Consider the following 22469-nt stretch of genomic DNA (forward strand, 5'->3'; position numbering starts at 1 on the left):
TATTGGGGAGTGCGGAGAAAGGGAAAAGAAGGGATAAAAGCACACACTAATTTGAGCTTAGGAAGGTCAGGTCCTTCCATAGTCAATACAGAGGACGAGGCTTTTGGGGCTGCTGCTTTGAATCACTCCCTGAAAGAGGAATAAGGGCTAAGCTAAACAGCTCTTTGCTACCAAAAGATAAAATTTCTCCTTTTCATTTTCACTAGCTCTGATATGCACCTGACCCATCTGTTAGACAGCTTGGTTTGCAAAACAAGCAGAAAGCTAATGTAAGAAAAAGGCTTCTTTTGTTTTCGTGGTCTAAATCAGCTCATCGAGGGATCGGCTGATTTGGCACATCTAGCACGAAGGAGGGTGTGCAAGTGAGTGGCTTGGAGCAGTAGGATGAGAAGCGTGGAGTGAGATTAGCCTGTTCCCCAGCTGTGAGCTGTTGGCTCAGCTCAGCCGTCTTGTGTGGCTGGACCTCTCGTGTGGGTCTGGCGGCCTGGCGGCCTCCAAGGACCCCAGCTCTCTTCACAGACTACGGAGGGACAAAATGACCTGCAACTTCCTCTTGTGCTGTGGTGGCAATGGTGGCTGCTGTTCTCAACTTTGAACGTTACCTTTTCCTTCCTCTTCTTTCACCCCGTGTAATCTTGTTGAAAACAGGAGACATGGTAGTCTTAGTAAATCTTTATACCTCATTAGGTATAGCGTCAGTAACTAAATGATGGGAGGGTTTCTGTGGCAAAAAAAAAAGGCTAACTTTAACTTCTCAGTTGTTTCAATAGTGTCACTGCTATCTGCTCTACTGATGCTGCAGAATTTTTTTGTAAGCAATACCTCAAAAGTAAGGAGTATCCAGAATTTTTGCTTTAAGGCTATGCTCAGGAAGAATGCACTTAAAATATACTGCTGAGTGAGAGTGTCCTGCCACACCTGTAGCAGTGTCAGAGTTCAGTGCCAAGCCTAGTGAAGCTTCCGTTCACTTGTATCACATCTGGGTTCTTTGCATTTTGGCAAGCAGTCAAAAACGGATTTAGCCCATTACAGGAATTAAGCATTGCGCTCAGACGTTGTAACTCAAAAGACTGCGTCCAGTGTATGGTGTGAAATTAATCAAAAGGAAAGAAAATTAATGACCTGCTGTGGTGCCATCCATCAGGATACCGCTCAGCAGGTGTGAAATTAACTTGCCTTGACTGTGGATTAAGCTTAATGGCATGACGTAAAACTACAGAAACTGTTTCCGTTATTACTAGGGAGCAAGCAAGTGTTTTTTAAAGATTCCAGCTTAATGAACTGCTTACGCCATACAGTGGATAGTCTTACGATCATTTAACAGCATGATTTTAGATTATGTTCCCTAAGAAGATCAAGTATTACTGTATCAGTAAAAATTGTTAAAGGCAGGCCACAGAAATGTCGTTTTAATTTCTATAATTACTGTGCACCAGATGGTGGACGTATACTTTTTTCCCCAACATAAGTACGTCAGCTCAAATATAAGCAGTTGTGACCTTTATTTACAATTCATCAGATTTTAACCTAGGTGATCAAAATGCCTTTGTTATGGGACATTATGATGACCTTCAAAGAAATACATAGACAAAACCTCACTGTTTAGTTACAAAAAAGCCTTCCCCCCCCCGGTCTTAATTATGAGGATAGCAAAACTACCCACTAATTTAACTACCCACTAAACATTAACTACCCACTAACTTTATTTTGGAATAAGTATCTAACATTAGATTATATACTTAAAGCATTTGGTAAATCCCAGTTAATTTAAACATTGGTTCTGAAAGAGCAGTACTACAAAGATGCAAAAGACATTACAGGTTAGTAACAGCTCAAGAGAAATGAGGAAGATGAAGGAAATGTATTTCCTAATTTGAATCTAAAGATCTTGATATTCTGCCAACTATTTTCTTCTGTCCCGTCCTATTTCCTTATGTATATGTGCTTTTTCCTCTATAGTTGTCCTGATTTTTTTTTTTTTTTTTTTATGGAGCATTTATCACTGTTGTGGAAGCTCCCTTTGACTTCTGAGTTCTTAATGGATTTTTGCTGAATATGCCTTGACCATCCTTCTCTAAAATGTTCGGAGTCATCTCAGTCCTTTTTAGAAGTCCTGATGTTTTTGCCCTTGGCAGAAAATAGTAATGTATGGGTTTTTTTGTCTCCTTCCCTCTGTGTCCCCCCCGTACCCCCTTAAATTCTGAATACATGTGTCTAAGAGTTAAGGAAGTTGTGTGTTTGTGATTAGGAGGAAGACTTAGTTATGACTTGCACAGTAGCTTTTTTCAAAGTAGGGCTGGCAGGCATCCATTAATATATTTTCAGGATAAGGTGTCCACAGTATATTGGCACATACTTGATTAGCTCGTCTTTATAAGTTGACTCATTTGACCTCTCATTAAGGACCATCCATGCTTTGTAAAAGCAGTACTTTTTTGTTTAAATATTGCAGATCGGAAAGCTGTTAGAGTAGTGAAAGTCTAATAAATGCTTCACAGTTGTGGTAAGAAAGTTCTGTGGATTTTGTGTCAAAAGATAATTGTGACATTAGCATTAGTAAAATGGTTTTGATTCATAACAAATATGATGTAACTACTGAGAAATGTTGGGGTTGTTTTAGACTTATCCCACTCAGTTGCTGTGTCATTGGCAGGACTTTCTTCAAGGATAAACCCATAAGTAGTAACTCTAGGATCACGGGATCTGTACTGTTCTGGAACTTAAATGAAGAGCTCTGTAGTCGTTTTGAAGAATATTCATTTGGATCGAGCTGACAAGATGTTTTAGAAGTCTCTTCTTTCTTTGAAGAGAAACATCAGTCTTGGTACCCATTTCAAAATGAGGAGGTAAGCAAGACATGGAGGAGTAATATTTTGTAACATTTTAAATATTAACAATGTGGGTCAAGCTTTTAACAGTGAACAAAGGTTAGATGATTACTAGAACAGTCATATTTCAGCTGGAGCTTTGGGCTGCTTTCTTTTCCTGCATTAGGAAATTTAATATTTTGATATGAATGTCTAAAGAAACTTGCTCTTAAGGCTTAGATTGTAACGTGATGCTCTTGCAACCTTGCTTATATTGAAATCAACCCTGGGATACCATGTTCAATTGCCTGCCTGCAATTTGGGTTTTACATTACTGGGTTTATTTAATTGTGCTCCTGCCTGTCTCTTGTTGATGGCTTTTATAGCTGCCTAAGCTTTTATGATTAATTTGTAGCCCCGGGGCAGGTGGGGAGAGAAGAGGAAAAGCTAAGTTTAACTCTTTCTGCGGAACTTCTCTTGTTTTGAAGACAAGTGAAAAGCCAAGCAGGAGTGCTCTGGCAGCTGTGGCAGCAAGAAAATTTGACTGTCCTGGCAAGCCTTTTCCTGCTTGTTCAATGCGAGTTGCACAACTGATATTGACCCAAATAGGAGAAGTGGAAATGTCTCTTCTGGTTGCACCCTGTCTTTACAGAGCCCTGTTCATATTCCAGGTTATGCTGGCAATACTTCAGTTTCTGATGGGCTCAGAGCACGTGAGGAAAGGGTGCTTGTCTCTGCTAGCAAAGATGAGGCAGTAGCCACTGATTTAATCATTGGTTTGGTTGGGTGTTTGTTTTTTTGATTTTTTTTTTTTTTTTTTTTGTGGTTCTGTGTGAGGAGTGAAGCTTTTGTTTGGCTTTTCTCATGACATTTTCTGTATTTTCTCAAACTCTAGTCGATAAATGTCCCTTCCCAAAGGAATTGCTGGTCTATAGACTTGTGATTGTTGTTGTAATTCAGCCAGGGATATACAGAAACTTGTTACATAACAAGTCAAAAATGATGGTATTTAAGAAGAGGTTTATTCTGCATGGCAAAAAATTAAAGTACTGTTTAATTAGCAGTCAAACCACTTATTTTGCCCTCTAGTTCATTATGTGTTAAGTAGGTTTATGCCACTGATTCATATAGCTCATTACAGCTCATAAATGTCACCATAAAATTAGTCAAAATAAGAGTGTTAAAGTGTCTTGCTGTCATTAGTTATCCAGTTAGTTTGGTTTTGGTGACAAGTTTGTAGATAAAGTGTGAATTTTATAGTTGAAGATGTCATAGGACTTGGATAGCATGCTGCTTCTCATTATGGAAAGAGACAGCCTATATCTAAAAGCTGTAGCTGAAACTTTTTTCTGGTCATAGCTACTACCTGCCTCTCCTCATCAGCAGTGTCAATGTACTGTACCACGTTTGAAAGCAATAAATGCAATGATGATAATTGTCAGTAAGTCAGCGATGCCACTTCTAGGAACACAGTACCAATGAGATGCTTTCATTGAATCTTTGTGTTCTTTGCCCAAATGGCAGTCAGTCAAGATCTGGAGCGTAACAGCGTAAGCTGAAGTGGCCGCTTTAACAGTGCAGCTGATGATTTCCAAATGCAAATTATTGTAATATGCTCAAATACTTTATGTGTAGGTAAGATCCTGGAGTCTGCATCTCTGAAGACTGTTGGCATTGTGAAAAGGAAAGTAGGCTATAGTACAGAAAGTGATTTGCGTCAATCATTTGACCAATTGATCAATCACTTGATAATTATCACTTGATATTATAGTAAGATTTTATCACTTGATAGTATAATAAAAAGTCTCAGTACTTTGCAATAGCAGGTTGTAATAATAAACATAATGTGTTGGTAAATGACACTGGAAGATTTTGTACAAAGTATATGTTGTAAATTGCAGTTAAGTTGAACAGAACTCTTTGAGGCTAAAACTTCACACTGATTTATTTTAACAGATTGTGGGTCCAAATCTCTTGATACATAGAGTAATGCCAGCTCCAATTGCCACAGCCCTACAGGTATCAATGATTTTTGTATGGTTTACGTCAATAGATTTCCAAGATTTGGGGATATTATATGCTGTTTATTATATTTTATATATAGTAAATAAGGTGTGGGAATGTACAGGGGTAGCAGGCCAGTGGCTGAGTCGTGTAATACATCTCTCAAGTTCCAGTGTGGAGCTCATCTGTGAGATGAGACTGTAGATGTGCAGAATTGAAATAGGAACAGCTTCTCTGGTTTTGTGGGTAGGGTATGTCAATCTGCTAGAAATTAGGCACAGAATTTGGTCAAGAAAGAAATTGTGTTTTCAGATTGCAGTGTCAGAAGTGCTGCCACCTGATCCTAGATCATTTTAAGGAAACCCTAAAGCAGTCTCGTAGATAGCTTTTGTTTGTTTGCTTGACAGGGGGTGCATTTAGAGATGTATGTCTTAAGTGACTGAAGAATAACTTTTTAATATGCCTTTTTAAAACTGTAGTATTAAACTGGAATGTCACTTCTGGTTAGTCTCTGTTCAGAGAAAGATCTCCTCTGTTCTTAATAATTTATGTGGAAACTATGAAAGATTTAAAATGTGACAGCTCTGAAATAAGAAGATTGATGCTACTCTAGTGTGATCTGATTTGGATTCTGACCTAATTTCTTTTAGTTAGTGATTGGTATAGGACTTCGTGGGGCACGTGAACTCATGACTTTTGGAGATTACTGGCTGATATTTTTAGGTTACCAGCTAATCCTGGTCAGGAATAGGATTTTCATCTGAAAACTGACAGGTCCTTAAATTCTTCCTGTTTTGCTTTAGAATGACAACTGGAAAGCGTACAGAAAAAGCAAAGGTTTGCTTATTTCAAAGCTCTCTTCTCCATAATGATTTTCTGTGTGCATGGGTTTAAAAAGTGCTATTTTACTTTAATGCTTAAACAGAAGGAAAATCTTCCATTGAAGTTGTTAATTTTGCACACGCTCTGAAAGAGGTATGGAAAAGCATTGAGTATGCATTGCCCCAAAAATGTTTTGAGCCTTTCCTTCTGGATTTTTCTTATGTTGCCTTGTAGCTGTTTGCATAGCAGCCAGACTATACATAAACTAACAAATGCAAATTCACAGTTCCATTTGCTTAAGTCAACAACTGTGTTCCATATATAAACACCATGTTCCAGATGTTTTCTCCTTGTTAGAAGTCGCTTTCATGTGCTTGTAACGTATGGCAGAGAGCGCCTTGTTCTTCAATTCCACACTTGGTGTGGGGTTGCCACCTGCTTTGTGTGTTAATTTGGAAGGTAAGCATTTTGTCACCTGTTTCTACAGATTGAGTGTAGAATGCTTACCAGCCCTATGTATGAGGTCACCTCTGTGGATTTTTGTTAAACTTTGTAAAAAGTGTAAAGAAGCAATAAAGTAAAGGCCATTGTAGCTTGAATGTTGGAGTGTTATATGTAGGATCGTAGCTCCTATAGCTGTTCCGTTTCCTTTTTGTTGTATGCCTCTTGATGGGAAGCGAAGCCAAAGCGAGGTGGAGAAATGAGAATTTGCACTAAAAATGTAATATGTATGAGTAATACTATGTTGTATTGAAAATATTGCTCAAACTGTGTGGGTTTTTTGCTCGTTTGGCATGCTAATATTAATAGGTTTTGCCCTTTTTAGTGAAAGGGCATATATTGAACTGAGCTTGATGTAAATTTCTGTGCCCCCCCCCAAGATTTACTGCCTCAAAAGAGCCCTTGCAATACATACTTTGTATGCTGAAACCTCTTCTATCGCCATTACCCAGAAAATTCCCACAATGGCTTGATGAGGTCTTCATCTCATTGGTAATGGGGGCTGAAGTGAAAGGGAGGGGAGTAGGAGGATGTCACATTCACACGGGCGATGTCATGCCTTACGTGACATCCCTGCATCCTAGCACACACAGTTATAATCATGTTCTTGTCTCCTGAAAGCAGAAAAGGCTGCAGTTCTGTGGGCAGTGTTAACAGTGAAAGAGAGCAACTAACTCCCAAGAGCTCTCCCACACAAGTCAAGACAAGTTTTGCAGTTCTGCAGATCAGTGTGGTTTTTATCCTTTTTTTTTTTTTTTCTTTTTTCTTCCCTGTTGCCTTCCACACCAACTCTTGAGAGTTATTTATGGTGCTTTCAGGGAAGAAACTGATTCAGCTACCACTTATCAAATAGCTGTTGGGCTAGATGGAGCATTATCCCTCACTGAGGCTTTCTGTGTCTCCTTTGGTCCTTCAGAACAGCCTTAACAGCTGTCTATGTCTACTTCCTTATCATCTTCCTTTTCCTTCCTCTTTCCTCTCCAGTTTCTGTATATCACTTGTGTTTTTTATTTGCTCCCACAATATAGAAATAAATAATATCAAATATTTGCAGAACTTGATTAATTTGTGAAAGTTTTTTGAATCTGAAGAATCTGAAGCTGTAGAGATTTGGCAAACTTATTTAATTATTTATGTGCAGCCGATGTGAATATTGCATAAATCACACAGCTTCAGCTTTCTGCTCTTTACTTGCCTGGTTTAGATATGCTGGCAGTATTCACACGGAAAGAGGCTATGCTGCCTAGGTACCCAAGTTGTTTAGATAATTTTTTTTTTTTAATCGCACAACTCGGATTGTGGGGCATCAAAAGGAGGCTGTTCGTGGGAATGGTTTTGACTTAATTTATATGTGGATGCATGGGATTAAGCACGTTCATTACACTATGGGAGACTTCTATCTGTTTTAAGAGCTGCTAGTCAAGTTCTACTTATTTCCAGCATATTCCTGAAGAGTCCGTAGTTGTATGAATACTTGGGAACAGACATTTTAAAGCAGAATTTTGAAGTCTTACTTACAAGGCAACAGAGGAAAACCAGAATCCTTCACTGAGGATGAAGGTACCTGAAAGAAGGTTTTATTGAAAAAAGTCAGTGGGAAGATTGCTGTTTAGAAAGGGACCTGAAATAAGGCAACAACAGAATCCAGTACACCGAAGCTTAAATCTGAGAATTGACCAAACTTGTCTTTAATTGCTTAGGATGAAAGTAAATGCTTTTCACACACTTGCTTTTAATGATACTGTGCAATGTATTCTGGGACTGTCTGGGAAACAGAATGGGCTTTGTAGTAGCCTGCATAAAATTTCATTGATAAAATACTGTAATTATGGCAAGCTGTTGCGTGGAGTAATGTCTATAACTATTCTTTCTTTCATACTGGGGATAAAGTTCTTTCAAAGCAATTTCAAAAGACTTGTGTCATTTACTCGGCTAAGTGCAGCCAAGGTTTGGGGCCAAAATACATTTACTTGCATCTGACACTTGGTAGAAATTATGTTGATGAAGGGATGCTTGTTGCTTAAAAAAAAAAAAAAAAAAGTTTTGCAAGATTTTAATGGCTTTTTCTAGTAAATGGTTGCAAGAATTGTGGTATTGGCTCCAAAATTCTTTATCTGTATGGATTGTTAGTAAAAGCCAACTGCATGTAAACCAAATAAGATGCTTGGAATAGGTATTTGAAGCATGACACTTACTGATTTATTCTTTGAAGTTTTAGTAAGCCTTTAAAAGTCCGTATAATATGCTAGCTTGGTACCTTGGACTGTGTCTCCAATGTGTATATTCTTGCTTGGATTGATGATGACTGCTGCTAATGTTACTAACTCTAAGTCTAATTACATATAGACTGAATACCAAAGAACAGCATCAATATTACAATTGTGTTAACAATATTTCACTTGTAGCAAATCAAGGCTTCTGGGACAGGGCAAATATAGGCTTATGGTAGTAACAATATAATTCTTCAAATAAATGTGAGCAGCATTAAAATACCTATTGTTTTTTGAAACACCTTCACAGTTAACACAGTTGAAACTGTAAATTGTCCTTGTCGTGGTTTAACCCCGGCCAGCAACTAAGCACCACACAGCCGCTTGCTTGCCCCCCCCCCCCCCCCCCCCCCCCAGTGGGATGGGGGAGAGAATCGGAAGAGTAAAAGTGAGAAAACTCATGGGTTGAGATAAAGACAGTTTAATAGGTAAAGCAAAAGCCACGTGCACAAGCAAAGCAAAGCAAGGAATTCATTCACTACTTCCCATCGGCAGGCAGGTGTTCAGCCATCCTCAGGAAAGCAGGGCTCCATCACGCGTAACGGTGACTTGGGAAGACAAACGCCATCATGCCCAATGTCCCCCCCTTCCTTCTTCTTCCCCCAGCTTATGTACTGAGCATGATGTCATATGGTATGGCATAGCCCTTTGGCCAGTCTGGGCCAGCTGTCCTAGCAATGCTCCCTCCCAGCTTCTTATGCACCTGGCAGAGCATGGGAAGCTGAAAAGTCCTTGACTAGTGTAAACTCTGCTCAGCAAGAACCAAAACATCAGTGTCTTATCAACATCATTCTCATCCTAAATCCAAAACACAGCGCTCTACCAGCTACTAAGAAGAAAACTAACTCTATCCCAACTGAAACCAGGGCAGTCCTCAAACCCTGAGTCGCTTTATGCTTAGCATCTCATATTATAGTGTACTTAGGTACCATTTCAGTGTTAAGAATAGTATTTGGTTTTTCACATATGATGCCATGCTAGCAGGGATATTAACTAAATTGCTGCCACAATGTTTATGGTTACTTCTAGAATATCCATGTTCATGTACACCATTTTGGATGGTGTGGCTGGTTTGAAGTGTTAAGGTTTGAGTGGTTTTCAAGTCTGCCAAAATGAGTTGCCTTACCTACTTAACTTTTGACTGGAGGGGTTATACCTGTTAAGGGCCTGGAGCATCTCTCATGGGAGGAGAGGTTGAGAGAGCTGGGACTGTTCAGCCTGGAGAAGGGAAGCTTTGGGGGAACCTTATTAATGTTTATAAATCTTAAATTGGAGGGTGTGAAGAAAACAGGGCTAGACACTTCTCGGTGGGTGCCCCATGACAAGACAAGATGCTTTAAGATAATTTTTTTAAGATAAATATGAATATAAAAGCTATCATAAAGAACATCAGTCTTCTAAGTGGTTTCTGTGTACTCCAGATATGTACCAGCATGTCTGAGTACTATCACAAACCTTGTAGTTTTGACAGATTTACTTCAAAAATAATTAAATTAATCCCTTACAAAGCCAAATAAAAACTTTACAGCAGTGGAGAAAAACATGTGATCTAAATCTAAAATCAGAACACAGATGAAAATCCTTGTTATATTTTAATATTAAATCTTAAAGGAGATGTAATGAATGTGTGTTGCATGGAATTTACGTAATGATTCTTAAGTGGCTCAGTGTATCAGTAGACTAAGCAATTAAATACTTAAAAGGGGCAAAGGGAGAGAAAGGCCAACTGCCATATTAAAAACTGGATATGAAATCCTACACTATCAAAAATGATCTTGCTTTTATGTAAACTGCCACTTAACAGGTGTTTGAAAACAAGCACAGTTTTCATGGTGAGAAACACTTTGTCCATGTTCAGTCAAATGAATGAGTTTTAAACAGGTTGAAAAGAGCTAATTTATTTTCTTTCCAATATTATTTAAAAAAAAAAAAAAATTATAGACTTGCTTAGTCACTTTGCAAGGCTGTAACAATGGGTCATTACCAGACATTGCAGTAGGCGTTAAGGGGTGATGGAGAGATCAAACATAATGCTGAAAACATAGATGTAAAAAGAGATGCTACTTTTGGGCCATACTTTTTCTTCTACTGCTGCAAAGTAGTACATTGCTAATGATCTTTTATAAAAAGAGACTGAAGTGCATGCAGTGGTGGGTTCTTCTTCTCAAGTGTTATCAGTGTAATCACCCAATGTATTATGTTTTATTTTCCTAAATGAAACTGTCTGCTATTTTCATTACTTAACAAAAAAAGAAACAAAAATGCATAAGTGGAGATTATTTTTATAGCAGTCTTTATTTTCTCAGTACTGTAAACAAATGCACTTTTTAAAGTTGAGTAGTGTCATTAAGATGGATTTCTGAATGATGGAAATTATTCATGATTGTTGGTTGTTTTGGTTTTTTTTTTAAATTATTTTAAATGGTATAACCCTTTTCACTAGACCAGCTTCTAACTATTTTGGACTTGTTACTTGGTACCAGCTATGCTTCTTTTTCTTTCTTCCTGTCCCTGAACACTGAGCATTGATAATTCCTTATTCAAGATTGACTGAATTATTAGAAAAAGAACAGATTAGGTTTTCATGCTACAGAAATCAGCTGTGCATATACATAATTCTTTAAGTAATCCAACAATAAATCTGTGTACCTTCAAAATAATGTTTTGCACTTCAGGGTAGCTTTCTACTTTTTATATCCTTTGACAGAATGCACCGTAGTAGTTGAGGACAGCTTTCATACTAGTGAGTTATGGGTAGCCAGTCTGCTAATTTCATGAACCAGAAGAGTAAGACTGGCCTACTGTGGTCACAGCGTGTATCGGTTGGAGAGCAACAGAAAGTGCCCGTGAGATCTGACTCCTCATGCTAACCTGTAAGGCTGTGACTGCCGTATTTGTCAGGACTGATGGTGGTAAGGGATAAAAGTATTTTGTGATTACTTACTAAGAGCATATTGCTAGCTAATACTGTGAGCACACAGACTAGAATTCATATCTAAACAGTGTGGCTAGCACTGTGTCCTCTTGAAGTAATTGGGAGCGCTGCAACTTCTTCAAAGTGAAAATAGCCTCCTTCCTCTAATGTGCAAGTAGTCAAGCCATCTCTTCACTTCTAATTCTCTGGCATCTCTAAAGAAAGCCAGTCTTGGTACTGTTCCTCTGGAGGCTCGCTGTTACATGCATCCAGCCCTCAGAAGCAGACCTGTCAGAGAACTCGCCAGGAAAATAAAAGAATCATAGAATCACTTAGGTTGGAAAAGACCCCTGAGGTCATTGAGTCCAACCGTTAACGTAGCACTACCAAGTCCACCACTAAACCATGTCCCAAAGCGCTATGTCTGTAAGTCTTTTAAATACCTCCAGGAATGGAGACTCCACCGCTTCCCTGGGCAGCCTGTTCCAATGCTTGATAACCCATTCGCCTGCTTCTACTGTTAACTAAATCTGCTTCAGTTTGCAAAGGGTAAAACGTCTTTTAAAGTTTGTCTTCTAATGTTTTTCTTCTTACCTTGACTGCAACCTGTGTCAGATCCCTCGGGGCTGTCACTGTCACTGTGTGGCATCAGCTGTGCAATGCTAACGAGTTTCAAGAAAACGCAACAGCAGTCTCGGCCTGGTGCAGCCCCTGCAGGATCTTTGAGTCTTGTCCTGTTTTCAAGAAGGTCACATTTCTCAATAATGTTAACTGTAGAAATAGCAACAAATTCCCCTTCAGGGGCAGCTTACTAGCATTTTGGTGAAGAAGTCCTGGCTGTAATATATATATATTATTGAATTTATTAAGAGTCTGCAGGACTTGAGGAAGTTATAACACTGTTAGGTCTTCAAGTTGAAGACCCAGACAAACTTTTACTGAACTAACCGGTGACAGAAATTTGCAGTGTTCCTAAAGTATGCTGTCCCATCTGCCTGTGGATTAAATGAGTCCTGTCCTAAAAGGTCAGTCTGTCCTGCCTATGAGCAACATTTTTATTCCATCTGTTAATATGAATGTTCTGAAGATGTTGCCAAGAAAGAATTTACTAAATATATACAGTTTTTATGGGGATAGTCCTTGAACTGATCAAGTTTTCCTGAATAGCAAAATTAAACAGCTTTTGACCACCCTCTCAAAAGACAGGTGATGGAAAATGACTTTCCATTACTTTCATCACATATATATTTCCTTTCTCCTCAGATTCTTCTTCATTCATTTGGGATGTTAGTCTGTATTAGAACTATTTTTGCATTCATTTTTATTCATAAATATATATGTGTGTGTATATATATTCACATATATATATATATATGAACTGAGGGAACTGGCTTGTTTAGCCTGGAGAAGAGGAGGCTGAGGGGAGACCTTATTGCTCTCTACAACTGCCTGAAAGGAGGCTGTAGCCAGGTGAGGGTCGGTCTCTTCTCCCTCGTAATGAGTGATAGAACGAGAGGAAATGGCCTCAAGCTGCGCCAGGGCAGATTTAGGTTGGATATTAGGAAAAATTTCTTCACTGAAAGGGTAGTCAGGCATTGGAACAGGCTGCCCAGGGCAGTGGTTGAGTCCCTATCCCCAGAGGTGTTTGAGAGACATGTAGGTGTGGCACTTAGGGCCATGGTTTAGTGGTGGGGTTGGCAGTGCCAGGTTAACGGTTGGACTTGATGATCTTAAAGGTCTCTTCCAACCTAAACGATTCTATGATTCTATTCTATATCTCTCGAATATACATTATGAATGTATTTATATTCATAACATATAAAAATATAAAATATATGACTATAAAAATACCTTAAATTCCGGTAGAAAAATGACACAATATAAAAAGCAGAGCAGTAAACTGATTTATTGTTATGAGGATAATTGGGAATATGTAAAGCTTAAAATGTGGGTCCCCTCAGTTTTTCAATATTTAAGCAAATCACAAGAAATAGTTGAAAATATAACTTTCAGTAACAGTTCTCAAATCTCAAAAAAAGTTTTATTATTCTTATGAATTCTTGAGTTACAGCTGTGATTTAAATTTACTTTCCAAATGCAGCAAGTATAATATACCAAATCCTAAAGAAATGCTCATACTTTTTTTTTATATTTTTCCCCTTTAGCACATTAAGAAGGGGGGGGGGGGGGGAAGCTAGTGTTGAAAAATTCAGACCTCACTCCTACTCTTTTATAAATTGCTGTTAGTATTCCTGTCTCCATGTGTGAGCCCGAGGTCCAGGGGTGGGGTTTAAACTATAAACAGAGATGAGATACTTTTATACAAGAATAAATGTGCACAGATGGAGATAATCAGAAGTGAATTAAATGTGTAGGCTTTTTTAGAGGTGCCAAAAGCCCACAATACCAAGCTGACATTGATGAGGACTACAGGTGCGAAGTATGCTCAGACATATCCTCAGAGGCTGATTTTAGAAGGTGTTCAGACACCTACAGGACTATTCAGGAGTGTCTCATTAAGTGCAGCGAGAGTTGTGTATTTGGGCGTGTTCAGAAATCTCTTAGACGCCTCTTTGCATCTTTATTGAGATTTCTTTGAAATTCTTTATTTTTGCTGTGCTGTTGACAGTTGCCATAATTAAAGGGAATTTTTTTTTAGGGCTTGCCTTGTAGCTCTCAGTTAATTATAAGAAATCCTAATGTTGTGGGCTAAAGGGCAGAAACAACAAAAACTTCAAGGACAGTACTTTGCATAACAAAGAATCCCACAGAAATCCTTCAACCTATGTAATACACTAAAATTCAGGGAAAGGACCTTCTGTGCTTTAAAAGTTCTTAATGATAAACAAAAAAAGAACCCTTTTTAAAAAAAGAAAACAAAACCCACTTCTGTAGTTACACCTCTGAGACATCTATTCTTTGAAACTTAGAAGAAAAAATATTTTAGAATCTGTTAACAAATTCTGAGCATTTTTTTTATTGACAGTCATCTGGCATGGCTGACAAAAACCCCCTTATTTTTCTTTGTTACTTCCATTTAAGGCACAATTCTGTAGTAAAGGAAAATGTTGGTGTTGGCAGAAATTCAGAATTTGTTCTCGTTCCTTAATAGTCAGAGTGATTAAATGTGGATAGTAACATAGCTTTATTATTTGATAATAAAAACTGTAAATGAGTATTTTTCGCAATGACATATTCTTGCATGTAATTCCTATATTGCACAGTAAACCTCCATTGAGCTAATAAATCCAACTTCATGTTCTTGAAACCATTTTCATCTCCATTCCCAGTCCTTTCTAGCCACAGTATCAGCCTCTCCTTCCAAATTCTGACTGTGAGAACATTAAAAAAAAAAAAAAAAAAAAAAAAAAGCCTGAGTCTTGCAGAGTTTTGACATACTTTCTGTGAGGTATGGCTATTTTCATCCTGTCATATAGCGTAATTGTTTTAACAGGCAAACACTGCTCCCCCCCTTTCTAATCTCAATTTAGTGTAACATGATTTTTCTCTGGCTTTCACAAGTGTGGCGTTGCTGTGCTGACAGCTCTCCTAAGTTCTGTATTTTCCTGTACATACTAGTTTGACTGTATTCCCCTTACCCATCCTTCCTTCCAAGCATCCTGGCTTGTATCAGGAGTGGTGTGGCCAGCAGGACCAGGGCAGTGATCGTCCCCTTGTACTGGGCACTGGTGAGGCCGCACCTCGAGTCCTGTGTTCAGTTTTGGGCCCCTCACTCCAAGAAGGACATGGAGGTGCTGGAGCGTGGCCAGAGGAGGGCAACGAGGCTGGTGAAGGGTCTGGAGCACAAGTCTTATGGGGAGCGGCTGAGGGAGCTGGGGTTGTTTATCCTGGAGAAGAGGAGGCTGAGGGGAGACCTTATCGCTCTCTACAACTGCCTGAAAGGAGGCTGGAGCCAGGTGGGGGTCGGTCTCTTCTCCCTCGTAACGAGTGATAGGACAAGAGGAAATGGCCTCAAGTTGCATCAGTGAAGGTTTAGGTTGGATATTAGGAAAAACTTGTTCACTGAAAGGGCAGTGAGGTATTGGAACAGGCTGCCCAGGGCAGTGGTTGAGTCCCCATCCCTGGAGGTATTTGAGAGATGTGTAGATGTGGTGCTTGAGGACATGGTTTAGTGGTGGACTTGGCAGCAGTAGGTTAATGGTTGGACTTGATGATCTTAAGGGTCTTTTCCAACCTAAATGAATCTATGATTCCACTCCTGTTGTCCCCACTGAAACATAATCCTCCTGTCTTTAGTTTCACAGTCTCCCCATCCTGTTCAGCGATCAGGGCTTGCTTCCTGTCTCCACTTAGGCCATGTGCTGCCCACGTTAGACTTTCCTATCAGATAGAGACTCTGTAAAAAACATCTTTTTGCTTTCTCCCTTGTTCCTCCCTAACACAGGTAGGAATTCTCCCTTTAATCTTGGCAAAACTACTTCACTGTTCTCCTCAGATCTCTTCTGAAAACTCTACTTTGCTGTGATGTCTACAGGAAAAAAAAAGGAAATGAGACTCCCAGTCTCAGCACTACTTCCTAAGGGTTATTTCTTTGTGTTTCTAGTTCATATTCTCATTTTTATCATCTGTTTTTGCATGGCTTGGCTGCTGGACAGAAGACATACCTTTGTCCTTGGTACTGTCATATGACGAGACAAAGTCTCCTAATCCTTACGTAGGATTTACCGTAATTCAAATACTAGTCTGGAGGGGAAGGTCTAGCTAAAATTCCCGTGTGTGCAATATGACATGTTCACTTGTGTACTCCAGTAAAATCCAACCACTTGGCTAGGAGATAGCAATTGTGGTAATTTCTTTTTCTTTCTTTTTTTTCTTTTGTTCTATAGGCTGTACTGTACAGTTTGATACATTTGGGTACCTAGAATTTAACTTCCCAGACAGAAAAGTACATGTAAGAATTGCAACTTGACTTGTGAAAAACGTGGTCAGGGTTGTGGGGTTTTTGTGATTCACAGGAATCACATTTTATTTGTGTATCTTTTTTTGCATATGTGTGTTACTTGAGTTTCGTGCTGTGTCCTTTCATCTTATATATTGACTCAAAACCTCTTAGCTATTTAGCCTTTAACAATGCTGTTAGACGAGCTAGTTTCTCCCTCCTTCTGCTTTAATTGGAAGCTTAGGTCAGATGGAAAGGAATGGATTATCTGTTTCACTGGAATTTGTAACCAGCCTTATCTTCTTACAAATTTTATTATTCCTTTAGTTTCTTTTAGTTCTGTTTTCATTGGAAGTGAATTCACCCTTTTTTGTTTTGGGTTTGGTTTTTTGTTTTGGGTTTGGTTTGGTTTTGTTTTAGCCAGTCCCATTTAATTGCCTTTCTTGAAAAATTACACAACAGGTATTTTATTTAATATTCTTTCCAAACCTGATCTTCTGAAACTTTCTTGCTGTATCGAAATGAAAAAAATTCAGTGGAGGAGGAAGAATAGGAAATGTTAGTGAATGCATTTTTATTTAAAATAAATTTAATTCAGTGGATGACTTTTTTTTTCATAGTTATGCAATGCTAAGTTTAAAAATGAATTCTTGTCAAGGTTCTTGAATAAAAATTGTGGGATGTCTTGGCGCCTTTCTCTTTTTGAAAGGGAAAAACTGTCTGCTCTTGTTCTTTGAAAATGGGTTTCTTGGAGTTGGCTGTAGTGTGGGGAGGTTTTTTGTTAGTGGTTTCACTGACACTTCTCTAAGGCTTGCTGTTTGCATTTTTAATCTCCCTGATGCTTATTTGCTTGCAGTGTTTGCAATGTCACTTCAGTTTTGCTCATGAACCTTTTTAGATATTTATCCTTCACTTACTGCTAATGTTAGATCTTTGTTATTCTTGGTCCCACTTTGTCCTTCAAACTCCCCCACCCCTTCTCCCTGTCCCCTAAAAAGACTGAAAATTTGACTAAAGTGAGGAAAAATGCTAATCTACCAGGTTATCTTTTCATTATCTTGCAGTCTGAAAGGTGATTTTCTTCTGTATTTTTGTAAAGCACATTTTACAAAAAGTCCTTCATGTTTTTTTTAATCTCTATATACACATGTGCAAATTGCTTGTCTCATGTTGTGCATGTTTGTCAAAAAGACACTTTATGCTCTTCTCCCCGCTAAACTTATTATTCTAAAGTGATGAAAATGTTCCTCTTTGATTGTTGAGAGTTGCCTCAGAGATGGCTGGCCTTCAATGGAGAATGAAATGGTTTTTATGAAGTTTTACACCTAGTACATTATCATACTCAAAAGCTAAATAAGGAAAATTACCATTATTCTTTTTAGAGACGGGTGCTATATCAGAATTTGTCCTTTGTTTTGAGAGAAAGTGTAAAAAATTCAAGTAATAATTCTCCCTAACCCCTCAAAAGACTAAAATGTCAGTTGGAGTGGGGAAAAATACCTATCTATTTTTTCATTACCATGCAGAGGAAAAAAAAAGGTTTTTGAAAAGTGAGTTTTCATCCTGTTTTAAGGGAAAATATGAAGGAACTAGGCCATAATATGATGGAGGCACAGTGCATTTAGTATAAAATAATTTAAAGAGTACTATATACAAACTGGTACTTAGAGGAAATTGGTAGGAGGAGACCTCAAGGCATTGGGGACAAATGTTTCTACCATTGCTATTTGTAATGTTTGCCTTTAATGCTTTACATGCTTCCCCGTCCCTTTTGTGGCACCTTACTGCTGCCGGAAGGGGCAGGGGGGCAAGGTGGTCCAACACTGCAGGGTTTCCTTCTCGTGGACCGGCAGGGAAGAGAGCATGAGAGAGCGTGGGGATGTGATAGGGAAATGCAGGTGATACGTGCTGGTCAGTGGTGGTACCGTGTTACTTGAGGGTTCATGATAGGAAGGAAGAACGCTCTGCCCTACTACCACCACAAAACCTTCTAGCTGAGGGGGATTTTTCTGCGTTTCCTCCCTGGCCACAGAATCTGAGTGGAGTTGTAAGGGGTTTTTTTGAGGTCTATTGTGTTCTTTTGCAATTTAAATCTAACATGTAGGGTCTTCCTCCTAGTACTGGGAAATAGAAGCCAGTCAGACTTGCCAGTCCAGATTTTTCTGCTGTACTACAAACTGAGTGAGGCTAATAATGGACATTTTGGATTTTTACATTACCTAGATGGAGAACTAGGTACAAAACCATGTATTTGGGTACAAATGCAGTCAGTTGCTCTGTCATTAACTAGGGCAACTATTGCAAGTGAAACTCTACCTGTATTAACAGGCCTAACAAGCCATGCCTTCTTAACTTCAGTGACCTCTAGTTTGCAGTGATAAATCACAACAAGCTACTGCAATCAGTGCATGGAATACTGTGCAGGATGCAAGCCAGCTGAAAGCATTGACTGTGTCTGTTGGAAAAAGCCTTTGTTTAATGACACAGATATGCTTGGCTGGTATCTTTTCTCTTGGTCAAGCTGATAAAAGCTTCCTCTGTTTTATAGCCCTCTGTCTACTTCAGTTTACTGATGAAGATAATGGCATGGCAAGATGGGGTTTGCTTCTCGGTGCTTAGCATTGACTCCCTTGCAAGCCAAAGCAGAGCTCTGGTTGAGGCTTCACGAGTAGCAGACCTGACAAATTGGAACCTTGTGCTTTCAGTCAAACTCATAAAACTTGTTGCATCTATAAAACAAGTATTTGGTGGGTTCTTCTGTTGGATTTGGAGTTTGAAATTTAGATGGCATATAAGCAAAAGGGAAGAGGGAACGGATGAGATATTTAAATCATACTTGATAAAGAAACCTGAAAAATCTGATATGCACCAAAATCATGCTGTTCTCTAGCAGTATGTGCTTCTTGGTTTGTGCTTATATAAAAATGCAGAAAGGATGTTATGCAAGTAAGTGTTTCTTTGCTTAACACTCACTACGCAGCCACCTGTTAAAACATAACGGTATGGATGATTCCCAGTACGAGATATGAAAGCTTTGCTGCTTGTGATGAAGTATGTTTACTAACCTTCAGAAAGCAGATTTTGTTGTTAGCAAAGTAGAATTTGAAAGCCTGGTAAAGTGAATGCATACAAACTTTGAAAGTAGTACATAGGCTGGAAGATAGTGTTGTGCTAGTAACAGAAACAGAGCAGCCAGCTGACTCGTTCTGTAGAAAACTTCGCTTACTCTGTACTTCCCAAACTACAACTGTGGACAAGGGCGGGTTTAAAAACATGTTCTTTTTTGGCTACCTTCAGATTTAACAGTATCAAAAAAACCCTCTTGACACTCTTGTGCAATATTTAATGTGAGAATTGACTAGTAGCCTAAACTCAGTATCAATAAATGTAATTAATTATGCATTGTCAGCCCACTGAGGGGAATATATTCTCTAAATAAATATAAATATGGAGAAACTAATGGAAATTGCCAAAGTCTAGAAAGGATGGTTAGTTCTGTCTCTTCTGTCGCCTGTGGTTAGATACGTGGGTAGACAGTGTTCTCGAGTATCTCTGCCTACGTGACTCTGTGTGTAAAACGTGTTGAAGAGGGTGGCTGTTTTGGAACATTTGAAAGTATTACAGTTTTGAAAAACCTAAGTTTTAAGGAAGTCTGAATTGTCACTGACCACATGCAAGGAGGTAATGTTCACCAATATAATTAAGTAATTAATGTGACCCTAGACCTAGGAGTTCCTGAGCTGTAAATGCTTAACATGCAATTTATACCAAATATTTTCGTAATCCTGCATGTAAATGTTGAATACGTTCTTGTAGTATGTGGCTTTATTTCCTACTATTGTCTCCAGCACCCTCTAATTACCTGTGCAGCAACTTTAACATAGACCCATAATGTCTTATGCAAAGATAATGATGTGTTTTGTCCCTGATGACTACTGAGAGCTATAGAAATTATTATACTTGTGAATGTATATGCATGTAGCGGAACAGATCTTATTTACACACTAAGGGCCAGATCCTTATGGTGTAAATCAATGAAAGTGTTTGGAAGATAAATTGCATACAGATCTGACCCTATGAGAATTTTTTTTTTTTTTTTTTTTTTTTTGTAAAGTAGATATATTGATAAGACTAACAGTAATATTGAGGAACAGTAGTTATAAAGGAGTTTCCTGTTATCTTGGATAATTTATTTAAGGAAGGTCTTGAAACAGGAAGTTATCACTCTCTGTGGTTGTCTCATAAATTAAAAGCTCTATTCCTCACTCAAAGTGAAAGCTTTATCAGCTTAAGTATATAAAGAAATACTGATAACTCTTTTGACAAGCAAACTGTTTCCTCTGTCAATAGTTACAGTCCTATTTTATATGAAAACTTATTAGTTATGCATGACCAGTTGCAGTTGTAGTCTCCTTTGTGTCTGTTAGCATATCGCTCATAATGTTGATTTAGTATTATTTAATGTTCTTCCATCTGTTTCCTTGGTCTTGCATGACCCAGTGTATCCAGCCATTCACTTTGTTTAGCCCTTCTCTATCAGGCTGCTCTTTCTAGTACCTTTTCATCTGCTTAAGGTATGTTTTGTTTACTCTCTCTTAGACTTGCATTGAAATATTTTGTTACCTCATCTCCGCACTCAGGGCATTTGTTTTTCTTCTCCCTGCCTCAGCTTTCGGTTTCTTAAGCAGCTTAATGCTTAGTCTTTCTGATAGTGATCCCCCACCCCCCCCGCCCTGATCTTCAAGCTGGTTTTCCCCCTTATTACTGTTGTTTTCTCTGCAACTTTCTTCTCATGGCTGCTATTCTGCAATTGCATCGATTACTGCATCAATGAAATGCTGATGACATTTCCAAATTCTTGTTCATAATTAAAAGGAAGACCTGAGCTTTGTTTTCCTATTGATGACATTATTTATCTGTAATCTGTTACACCTAAAATGTGTGAATACAAGATTTCTGCTTATTTGATTTTTCTAGTCTAATTTTCCAATGAAACAAGGCTCTTCCAGTCATCCAGTTTTGTCCCTCATAGCTTCCAAATCCCACTGGATCTTCAGTCAAACTGATGGTGAAATTTCTGCAAGCTTTCTGTAAATTAGTAGCTGTCTCAGAAGGTCCCTGCTAGCACAGTAAAGACAGACATGGAATCAGAAGAGAGAGTGAAAAAATAAAATGCAGAGAACTAAATTGCTACTCTTCTTTGAAGTATCTGCATTTTGATACAATGGTTAGATGGCTGTAAAATGGATCATACGTGGTCTGTGCAGCCTTAGCATGTTACCATGCTGCAGGAATTCAAGAAACCCTTTTTGATATAGTTATAGCTCATTCAAACATAAGCTGAGCTCTGGTTTCAAGTGTGTTCTGTCTTAGTGTATCTTCAGTTGTGTGCCAGTCTATAACCAAAATACACGTAAAGAAAGGGATAGGGTTTTTTGTGTACCTTTTTGGCCATTAACGTTAAAAAGTGTGTTATGTTACTTGAGAGAATAACTGCAGGTAGTTGATTTATGAGTTTATTTCCTTGGCAATTTCTGTGATGAGTATCTATGGTATGACTGAGTTTGGTAGTTCAGAGTAGTTTAGCATGTTTTCAAACATAGGTTTGAATGAGACATGCTTTTTTAAGTGAATTGATAACCCTGCTAATAACACTTCGGTTTATATTGTGGAGTATTCTTGGAGATCACAAACTGAATTCCTCTTTAATGAAAATATTCCAGGAATGTAAGTAATTTCCTCGAGCTGTTGGTATTTGGTCGTTAAGACCAGACTAGATATAATCCACAGCACTGTCCTCCCAGTACTGACACCCACACCCCTGAGCTGCAATGCCTATGGTGTGAATCTCAGCTCCTCAAAACCTATAGTTTTGTTTTGCAGATATGCTCCTGTTCTGCTGTGATACTTGCTAACATAAATAGAGATTTCAAGACCTAAGATGTGATTTTATGTCTATTAGAGGCAGACTTCAGGCTTCATTTCCTGGTTTATTTAAGGATAACTTTCTTGTGTAAATTCTAACTAGATCCTTTGAGAAGGAAGAGGAAATTCATGATCACTCAAGCATTTGATATTGTAAATAATTAAATTTGCCAAAATGTTAACATTTACATTTATTTTGGAACTGCACTGCAGGAGGAATAAACGTTTCCTTTCAGCACTGAAAATGAAGCTACTTTTGCTACCAGACCTTGAATGAGAGTATTGACAATAGCGTCAACAAAACATGCTTTGGAAGGGAGGCCTTT

At 38.5% G+C, this 22469-nt stretch overlaps 1 protein-coding gene across 3 annotated transcripts in view; it reads left to right on the forward strand.

Moving 5' to 3' along the window:
• MGAT5 (alpha-1,6-mannosylglycoprotein 6-beta-N-acetylglucosaminyltransferase) overlaps positions 1-22469 on the forward strand; it is a 133323-nt gene that overhangs the window by 17272 nt on the left and 93582 nt on the right. Inside the window, exon 1 of one of the 3 annotated variants that reach the window (XM_082311864.1) lies at positions 2758-2846. The exons of the other annotated variants lie outside the window; for them this stretch is intronic. The gene's annotated coding sequence lies outside the window, so the exon portion shown is untranslated. Of the gene's footprint in view, positions 1-2757; positions 2847-22469 lie in introns of those variants that run through there. 3 annotated transcript variants of the gene reach the window in all.

Source organism: Platalea leucorodia (assembly GCF_965183815.1).
Source record: "Platalea leucorodia genome assembly, chromosome: 5".
NCBI lineage: Eukaryota > Metazoa > Chordata > Aves > Pelecaniformes > Threskiornithidae > Platalea > Platalea leucorodia.